Source organism: Elephas maximus, chromosome 1 (genome assembly GCF_024166365.1).
Source record: "Elephas maximus indicus isolate mEleMax1 chromosome 1, mEleMax1 primary haplotype, whole genome shotgun sequence".
Lineage (NCBI taxonomy): Eukaryota > Metazoa > Chordata > Mammalia > Proboscidea > Elephantidae > Elephas > Elephas maximus.
Genome location: NC_064819.1, coordinates 75,565,863 through 75,576,559, shown reverse-complemented (window position 1 = coordinate 75,576,559; position 10,697 = coordinate 75,565,863). Strand labels below are relative to the sequence as shown.

Sequence of the window (10,697 nt, the reverse complement as noted above, 5' to 3'; positions counted from 1 at the left end):
CTGTAAAGATTACAGATCAGGAAACCCAGGGGCGCAGTTCTATTCTGTCACATGGGCTCGCTATGAGTCAAAATTGACTGCACAGCACACAACGGCCTGGGAAACAAGAGAGCTATGGTTGTCCCCATGGAAAGGCTAGACAATGGAGAGAATTTGTGTGGCTGGGGTGTCCCCGTTTCATGGGCACGGGGAAGAGGCAAGAAGAGACAGAGAGTCCATGAAAGGAAGATTCTGACACCCAGTGAAATCTTTAGAGAAAATTCATGTGGGAAGAGGGGGGCAAGGGAGTAAGCAGAAATAGGTGATCAAGAGGGAAGCGTAAGGGTCTGTCTCAGGCCCCACCGTCAGTGACCCACCATCACTGACATTACAGGTCACTCTAATGACAGTACAGATTTATATCCTTAGAATGGCCTCAAAAATTAAAAAAGGAAAACAAATAAAATTTCCCAGCACCACTGCCAGAAGCTGAGCTGATTTTTTCCTCTGGTTTTAGAGACAGAAATATGTAAAAAAAAAAAAAAAAAAATTAACTCTTAACTGAGAATAGTGAAAAGCAGTTTTGTCCCCATCAGTTCTCAGATCCTGGCGGGGTTCAAGGCAGTGAAGACAAGGGAGAGAGCTTTCTGGTTCTCCTATTGCAGAGCAGTGGGAATCCTGGCATTTCATCCCTAGCTCACAGCTTTCCTCTCCTTCAACTTGAGCTAAGCACCTGAGACTCAAGTCCTTGGGTCCTGAGCCATCAAGAAGCCCCTTGACGATACACTGGACATGAAGGAGTCCTGAATGAGGAACGTTCTTCAACAAAGCTAGCAATCTGAAAGCCAGTGATGGAGTGTAGAGGACTGGGTTGAGAAAATGCTCACAGTTGGCTCAGCTGCACAGACACATAGTGCCATAGAGGTGGCCACTGGGCATCTTTGTTGGTTCTTTTCTAGGCTGGTTGACCAATCACAGAGGCCCTTACTCTAGATGACAGCCTTCATGAAGAACTTGTCCAGTCTTGCTCCAGAGTTGGCACTGTGGCTTCCCTATCAATCACTCAGGTTTCAACACAAGTGTCACTTTTTCAGAGAGCCCTTTTCTGACCACTGTGACTAAATCAATACCGTCTGTAGCTTCATCTTCTACATCAAATGTATCTGTATTGAAGAGCATCAGTAAATTAGTGCTGTATTGCCTATCTCCTCTGTAGAATGTATGCTTCCTGAGCCTTGTCCTTTCTTGTTCTCTCAATGTATCCCCAGTGTCTAGAGTTACATCAGGGTATCTGGGGAAAGAAGGATTCTGAAAGAAGATGCCCTGATGCAATGAGACAGCTATGAATTCAAGAATGATTAGTTTGATAAGGAAAAGCTAAATTATGTTATTTTCTCAATTTAGTCTTAGGGCTAAGGGAGGAAAAAGAGGGAGGTAAAGGATTCTAATATGCTTTTAAATATTACAGGCAGGTAGGATAACTCATCAATTCCAGCAGAAATCCATTTTACTCATGCTACATGGCAAATTGACAAGTGCATTTTGCCTTCCCAACAGTAAAATGAAGACTAAGGATATGGACTGCAATTAAAATAATTCCACAGTCTGCCATCTCTCACACTTAGCACTATTGCGTTTAAACCTATTAGAAAACATAATTTGAGTCGGAGATTAATAAACCAATCAAGTTATATTCAGTATTTTGAATCACAATAAAATATTAATTGCTTTATTAAATGTGATGATAGTCTTTACAACTAATAAGTAACATTGAATTTTTATTCAAGTCTGTAAAACTAGATTTTAAAAATTAATAATGAAAAATGAAGGGTAGTAAATACTATTCCTTTTTAGAAAATTATATATATATTTGTATATAATATTACATATTAATTTGTAAAATATAAACAAGATTAACATAGAAAATGGTTTTAAGCAGAATCTTAAAAACTAAATTGTGTATCAGTAAAATATTAATTCTTAATGCATACATTAGAAAAATCACTAAAGTTATCAGCCTACTTTGAAAATGATGCGCTGACAAATTTTATAGCATTATTCCCAGTACTTGTTAGACTTTAGATTCTACTCTGAAATAGGTCTGAAGTACAAATGATTAAATAAGCTGTGTATACAACAAATGAAGTAAGAAAAAAGAAATATTGAAGGAAGCAGAAAGGATAAACAGTAAAGATAAGTGTGGTAATTCGTTAATTAGAAAATAACAGTATCAGCTTGGTCTATTGGGGAAAAAAGTTCAATCATCAGGCAAATAAAAAAAGATGGACTAAGCCCAAATTTCTTAGCTCTTTTGCTCTTTCAAGCACAATGAGTTAGTGGATGCTCGGGTACCACATTTTAAAACTGTGGTAGGACAATTTATCGAAACACTAATTTGTATGTTATCTAACTGTTCTCCTGGGTACAGAAGTAGGCACAAAGCCGAGGCTACTGCAAAGGATGGCAGAGTTCCGGAAGGGAAGTGAAGGGGAAGACCTTCTTTCTATTTCTGCATTGCCCCCTGCTTGGGGTTCCCTTCCCTTCTCTCTTCCTTGGTTTTCCTTCATGGATTAAGTCGAAGTGTGGGTGAAGACATTGCCAGTCCTGTCATATGTGGAACTATACGGGAAGAAAAACAGAAAACGATCAAGTTTACTACAAAGACGTCCAATGTTGTTCATAAAATTCAAAACAGGAAGATTAAAAAAAAAAAAAAGACCACGTTTTCTTCATCTGCATTCAAGCCTAATCCTCCCAGATAGTCAATGAGAAGTCGCTGTCACAGACTGAGGGAGAACAGAGGAGCAAAGCTGGAGAATTTTATGCGAGCCAGGTACAACTCCGGCGCTGTTGAATATTTTGGATAATTGGTTATTTTGGGAATAAAAGTTTTATGGTTTTGCAGAATCCTGCAGGTCTCTGAGAGCTCCAGGTCCACAGCCTTGGTGGAGCCAGATCAGGACTGAGGGTGAAGCGTCTCCTGAACTTCTCAGGAAACAACCTCTGCGGAGCGGGGAGCTCCGGTCAAAGGGGGATCCCGATGCCTTTACCCTGGGAAAGGTTTGGCCCTGACACTTTTCGCTTTTTTTGATATTTTAGAAAAGAAGGGACTCCATTCCAACTGTAAGTAAGTCCAGCTGTCCCAGAATGCTCTGAGTAATTTATCTCTGAAGGGAATTGTGGTTATCATCTACAGAAGGTACAAGGAAAGAAGTAGAAGGAATAAAAACATGTAGAGCAAGAAAAGAGAGTGCCCTCTCTGAGGCTCGAACTCAGGACCTTCAGATTATGAGACTGACGCGCTGCCCACTGCGCTAAGAAGGCACTGGGCTCTGAAAGAGTTACATGTCTCAGAATAATTGAGGGAGGAGTGTGAAAGGTGTTCTATGTTCCATCTTACCCTTAACACGAAACTAGCTTTCTTTCACATCTTCTCAGTTATTTCCCTGATTAGGCCATATTCTTGCTCAGGTATCTTTCAGTTTGATGCAGGAATGAAGTGCTCCTGCATTAGAAGTTAGAGCTAAAGGCACAGCCACAGCTCTTGAGGCACACGTGTGCCCAGGGAAACAAAGGTATTGGTGGGTGGAGACTATGGTGGTGGCACATCTTTTAAATGACAGAGGCAGCAGGGTAGATCCCGTGTTCATGTTGTGTTGCTGGGTTCACAGACTTATGATGTCATTAAATGTTGCTGCCCATGGGGAGACAGGAAGAGACCACAAAGTTCTACTCTTGGGGAGAAAACGGAGAGTAATCAAAAGATGAAAGCTGAATGGGAATACTCCTGGAAAGTGGGTGAAAAGGGGTTTAAAAAAAAAAAGAGAAAAGGTAAGCTGCTAACATGGACGGTAGAAGACCCAGGGGGATAAAAAGGCTGTGATTCGAGGGTATAAATGATAAGGGGAACGCTGAGGCTTCAGAGCATATGACAATTTTTACTTCACTTGACATCACCAAGGAATGTATTCAGTATTTGTTAAGTTTTTTTGTTTAAGGTTTTTCTCCTTTCAAATACATAGAAACCAAAGATTATTAGTGGTTACCAAGGATGGGAGAGAAGGGGAAGGGGGAAGTTTTTCTTAGGGGACACTGAATTCATGTTAGTGGTGGTGGACTGTTTTAGAAAAGGATAGTGAAAATAGTTACACAACTCGAAGAACATAATCAACAGCACTGAATTATACATGTAGGAATTAGGACTCTGTGTATGTTGTCTTGTGTAAATTTTCACCTCTATCAAAAGAAAAGAAACAATCAACAAAAGGCCAGGGGTCACCACAGCCCCTGAAGCTAGTCCTGCCTGGAATTCCAGGACAGGGTGGATCAAGTGTCATGTCTGCATTTCCTCAAAGAGAAAGTGACACCCAGTGGGATGGACTGGTGGGTGCAGGTTCAGATGCTGGGATCACCTCCGCCGCCCATCTCTTACCTGGTGGGCATGTGGGAGCAGGAGCGAACCAGCCAGTGAGAGCAGATCCAAGTTCTGACCACCATATACCTGCCCCCATGACTACCCTCAGCCTGGACCTTCAGGAGTGGAGGGCAGACTCAAGCCCCTCCTGGGCCAGGAGAATCAGGCCCTGGACCACCTGACCTGCATCTGGGGGCAGGAACTGAACACTCTCAGGCCCTTTCTGAGGGGGTGGGGGCAGAGGAAGGTTTGTAAAAAGTCCCAGTGCCTCCAGATGGGGTAGGGGAACACCGGTAGGTCCAGACCCTCAGGAAAGATGGTCAGCTCAGGCCCACAAGGACCCAAGATGGGAGGGAAATCGAGACTCTCCCAGAAATAATAATAATAGTAATAATAGTAATAATTTGGAGGAAAAAGCAATCAACGTAAAAGACCCAGGTAGAAAAAGGCTTTGTTTCTGGAAAATGTGATCATTGCTTGGCAGTAATGAGGGTGCCAGAGATGTCTATCATACATATTGTACACCTAATAGGCCAGGAGAGTGGTAGACAAGCCAAATGAAAACCATGTAAGGCTTTCTACAGATATGTTAGGGAAAAAATAGGAGAGATTGGAATAAGTTTATTCAAGGGACAACACTAATAGTAATGTAATCTCATGTAATTGATATATTCCTTTCCACGTCCTGAACCCCTGGCCCTTTATTCTCTTTTTCACAAGGTTGACTTTGTTTCTCTTCAAGATTTAGCCCAAATTAAAGGTTGATGGTTCCAACTTACCCAGCACTGCCACAGAAGAAAAGCCTTGGCGATGTGTGTCCATAGAGATGACAGCTGAGAAAACCCTATGGAGAAGTTCTACCCTGTAACACCTGGGGTTTCCGTGAGTTGGAATAGACACAACAGCAGCGGGGGTTGCTGGGGGGGGTGGGTAGCTGGGCAGAGAGTGGGTTCCCAAGATTCAGCTCAAATGTGATGTCACGGAGAGCTTCCTCTGACTTCCCCTCCAGAGTGACTTGCTCTGCTTCTGTGGACTAGCGCATTTCCTTATTTCTGAGTTAACATTTCTCTGTTATTGTGACCCATCAGTTTATATTGGTGGGGATCAGTTTATATTTATCTCCTTAAAGAAATAAATTTTTTTTTTTTTTTACCAGATGTTAATTCCTTGAGGGTATCTCAATGACATTTCAATCTGTAGGGTATTACATTGTGCTTCGTAAACGGATATCTAATAACTGTTTTTGAGTTATTAAAGTTAACCTTTAGAAGGTTGGGAAGGAGTTGAACATTGTTATCCACGATGGTTACCTTTTACTGACAGCCTAAATATCTGCCAGCTGCTTTACCTGCATTATCTCATTTAATACTCACATACCTGCAAAGTAAGTATGATCCCCATTTTGCAGACAAGGTCTCAGCAGAGTGACTGAATAGTGGTTTGTCCAAATGCACGTAGCTAACAAAAGGCAGGGGTAAGATTTTAACCTGTTTCTTTCCTGAAGTCTACTCTTTTCTCTTCATGTCAAGTTACTTCTATGTGACATAGAGTTAAAGTTAAAACATAAAAGTGTGGTTATCCTGGGAATGAACAAACTGTGGTTTTTAAGGAATCTGCAAAAATAAGCCTGGGAACCACTGAGAGTTAGATCTTTTATTGACAAATTTGAGTGCACAAATAACTAATTTTCAGAATTAGGAATTTAAGATTATTTTTTTGCCCTGTGCTACAGAGGCAGACTGAGGCAAATATTTCAGGTTGAGCTTCAGATATCCACACCACCATGCACAGGTTAGCCTCTAGCACTTCTGTTTCAGAAGTCACAATGTCCTTTTACCATGCAGTCATAAAGAGCAGAGAAGTATGGTACTGTATTACTAGTAACTGGTTGCCATCTGGAAACCCTAGTGGTGTAGTGGTTAAGTGCTATGACTGCTAACCAAAGGGTTGGTAATTCAAATCTGCCAGGCGCTCCTTGCAAACTCTATGGGGCAGTTCTACTCTGTCCTATAGGGTCCCTATGAATTGGAATCGGCTCCACAGCACTGGGTTCGGTTTTTTTGGTTTGGTTGCCATCAAATCCATTCCAACTCATAATGACGCTACACGGCACAGTAGAACTGCCCCCTAGCGTTTTCAAGGAGCAGCTGGTGGATTGGAAGTGCCAACTTTTTGTTTGGCAGCCAAGCTCTTAAGCCACTTGGCACCAGGGCTCCACTAAAATAGCAGAGGATGGTTTCGATCCATCGACCTCTGGGTTATGGGCCCAGCACGCTCCCGCTGCGCCACTCTGCTCCTTGGCTGTATTACTAAGAGCCAAACTTATCCAGTCCTGATTCATGTCAATATGTCAGCACATAGAATTAATGCCATTTTTCTCAACATTGGTACTGAATAAAAGCTCTAGATCAAATTAGTTCTATGATGCTTAGACCTGGAAATCTACTTATGGCCTCCTATGGGTTAATTAATGGAAGACTCAAATTTCTTTAAAAAATAAAAATAAAAAACGAACATTTTATTTCCAACGTGGAGATGGAGTAGGGCATCGCAGCCACTAATACTTGCCTGCACCACAATCAGCCACTAACACCACCCGCCAGGCCCCGTTGCCAACAGGAAACTGATTTTCTTCACGGAGCCACCTCTATTCTGCCTTGTGCTTTAGAGATGGTAGATCCCATTCTCAGCTGCAGAGTCTGAATTGTGATTGATCTGCTTAATCATAGTGGTTCCCTTCTTCATGGCAGTAAAGTTTAGGCAAGGGTATGTGATACAAATGTAGCTAATGACACTGGGAAGCATATAGAAGAGACTGTCCTCACTTTATAACACAGATATTTGTTTTCCTTCTTACTTGGTCTGAAATTGTGAATGTTTGAAGTACTGCAGGGGACCAGCTGGACTATGAGACTCATGTGGAGGATGGCAGGGTGAAGAGTCAAAGAACCTGGGTCCTACCAGCCAGGTAGCTTCCCTACCCTCTGGATTTATCGTTATGTGTGATAACAAATCCACTCTGTTTAACCCAGTTGAGTGTTGTTTTAACTGTTGTAGAAGTGTTGCTAAAAGTTTCCTGTTACTGGGGAGAGGTCACTGAGCTAGATTTTTCATATAAGTACATCTTACATGCATTTTGTTCTGAATCTCTCTGATTCCTGACATTGTGAAAAAACTCAAATCTAACCATGTAAATAATATGAAAAATGTGAGTTTCTTGTGCTCTTGGCTCACTAAGCTTTTTCTTTCGTACTAGCAGACCAGGTATTCTCTTTACTTGGGAGGGCTACCTGTCAGCCCAGCTCTACTGTCCCAATCTCACTACCTCTAGGTTTACTGGACAAATGCCTGTCCCAACTCCATCCAACCCCTGGAAATTTGTACAGCCACACCTCAAAGCTATATTCATGAAATTAGGATACTTCTACTGTATATAGAGGAAACCCTCATGGCATAGTGGTTAAGAGCTACTTTGTGCTACAGCTACTAGCAAAAATTTGGCAGTTAGAATCCACCAGGTGCTCCCTGGAAACACTATGGGGCAGTTCTACTCTGTCTTATGATGCTGATATGAGTTGGAATCAGCTTGATGGCAATGGGTTTGCTTTTTGGGACTGTATATAGAAGGAGCCCTGGTGGTGAAAAACCCAAAGGTTGGTGGTTTGAACACACCAGCTGCTCCATGGCAGAAAGATGTGGCAGTCTACCTTCATACAGATTTACAGCATTGGAAACCCCATGAGGGAGCTCTACCCTGTCCTATGGGGTCAACATGGGGCAGTTCTGTCCTTTCCTGCGGTGTCCGATGAGTTGGAATTAACTGGACAGCAATGGGTTTGGTTATCAGGTTTACTCTATATAGAATTTGACTGCTTTTCTGTTTAAGCATGCGAGCTGGAATAGCATGGGATCTCAGATCTGTGATAATCCATCTAGACCAAAAATTAGACCCTTTTCCTGATGCCCGAGGCATTTTTCTTACTCAATTCTCCACTCACGCACATAGATGTATTATGTAAAATTAGTTATGGTAGACACTGAAGGTGCTGCCTTCAAAGAATGTAAAATCTAGGGGAGAAGACAACTGAGTAAGCAGTTGTTTACAGAATAGGGTGATAAATGTTACAATTGTGGTGTGTACCCTGGGCCCTGAGAATACAGGAGGGAAAACAGCCCAACCTGGAGAAAGAATTGATAGCTCATTCAGTTGGCGAGCTTTTCAGTTTTTCCATTTGTTCACCTTGGTCCATGATAGCTAGTTTTGTTTTGTTTCCCACTCTAGGACAGATGAACCTACAATCTTCCTCCGTTATCTGCTGTTTCCAGGGCTCTCACCATGAGGCTAAGGACCTGAGGTCAGAAGAAAATTGAATTAATGAGGCTGAAAGGTAGGTCATGAATTTTTACCTTGTCTCACAGTTAAGCACTGGAGTGCTAATCAAAGCAAAAGGTCAGAGGTTTGGTTCGAACCCACCAGCAGCTTCTGGAGAAAGGACCTGGGGATTTGCTCCCCTGGAGATTACAATGGAGGAAACCCTATGGGGCAGCTCTAATCTGTCTTATAGAGTCCTATGAGTTAGAATACCCCCAAGGCACACAACAACTCAGCTAGGAAGCTTGGGAGCAGACAGTGTGTGGGAGGCCAAGTGGACATCAGCCACAGCCAGAAATGAAAAATAACCTCCAGAAATTCACCCAGGATGTCAAAATCTCAGACACGTCTGGAAGAGTGGGCATCATCAAAAAAGACCTACATCATTCAGAAGCTGTAAACATGCTAAATTGGTAAGCAACGGCCATATGCCCACTGACTGCTTATGGTAAAAGGCATGCAATGGAATTCTCAGCAGTTATTCAGCCCTGGTGGTGCACTGGTTAAGAACTCAATTGCTAACCAAAAGGTTAGCACTTTGAATTCACCAGTTACTCCTTGGAAACCCTATGGGCAGTTGGAATCTCCTCCCTGGGTTTGGGTTTGACATTGGTTTTTATTCATCTGAGTGAGGCGGATCTATACAGATAAATTACTGGAAAATGTCCAGGATGTATTAAGAAAGAAATGTGCATAATGGTATGTATTATGATATTATATAAGTATTTTTAAGGAAAAAAATACAAAAGCATGTATTAAAAGCTTTATATGCTAATTTGTTGATAAATTCTATTACTCTGATGAAAAAGCACTTTATGGGTAGGAATCAATTCAGAGTGAAGAAATGTACATAAGGAGAAGTGTATGAAAAGAGATTTTTAGGAGATTCTGTGTGAAAAACTGGGAGAAGAGACACGCATGAATAACAAGGCAGGGAAAGGGTTCCAGTGTCCCTGGAACATGGCATGCTGACTAGCAGGCATGTGGCCAGAGAAGAGAATGTAAGAAGATTCCTGTGGCATAGACTTGACACAGGATCTTCCTGCTTCCTTTGTCACTAAAAGGAAGAGAGTCAAATGGGGACTCTCTAATGGCCCAAAAGAAGTTTCTCAGTCACTGTCTCTGTATTCTTTTCTCCACATACTAACTGGTCCAGGTTTTTTATAAATTCATGAAGCCGTTAAGTTTCTAAGATGGGACTCGGTTTGTCATAGTGGAGAGCTGGTTGAGCCTGTCCTTAACCTCCTCCTGACTCTTTCGCTTGCTTGGAATCCAGTTGGATAGAAAAACTCTCACACACAGCTCAGAGCTGCTCCTCATCTCTCTTCTCAACAGAACCATAAGAGCATTGGCTTTACACGAAAGAGCAAAGATGCCTTTCAAGAAGCTGACCATATTTTCTTACCAATAACACAAGCTTAGGTTTCGGAACTTCATATTATGGCTCACTGAGGATGAGACTGCTTTCCCTTGCCCGTCTTTCTACACAGACCTTGTCCATCTCTGTTGTTAATGAATTTCAAGTGAATGTGTTATTGGAGACACCTCCCGCCTCTAGAGAGAACATGGCAAAAATCAGTCCTTCTGCAGACGTTAGTTTTAAACGGGTTTGCTTTTTGTTTTTGTTTTTACATAATAACTTACTGTTTTTATAGTAAAAATTTACACAGCAAGTTACATCCCCATTTAACAATTTCTACACAAATTATTTAGTGATATTGGCTACATTTTCCACAGTGTGTCATCCTTCTCATTCATTCTGTTCTGGTAGTAGAATTTTTTTTTTTTCAGTTTCACTGCCACCTAACCCTATTATCTTTGCTTTAGAAAAATTTTTGACCACTTGGTCTCATATAAGTAACTTTTTTTAAAGGTGCTCATTACTCCTGAGTGATATTCTTTGTTTTATGAGCTGGTCTGTTATTTAACTAA

The 10,697-nt window shown here is 41.7% G+C and overlaps 2 non-coding genes across 2 annotated transcripts; both read right to left on the bottom strand.

The window, feature by feature from the left end:
- Positions 1-3,230: 3,230 nt before the first annotated feature.
- TRNAM-CAU (transfer RNA methionine (anticodon CAU)) lies at positions 3,231-3,303 on the bottom strand. Its single transcript has one exon. It is a non-coding gene; the product is annotated as a tRNA-Met (tRNA).
- Positions 3,304-6,616: 3,313 nt separating this feature from the next.
- TRNAM-CAU (transfer RNA methionine (anticodon CAU)) lies at positions 6,617-6,688 on the bottom strand. The gene has a single exon. It is a non-coding gene; the product is annotated as a tRNA-Met (tRNA).
- Positions 6,689-10,697: the final 4,009 nt, after the last annotated feature.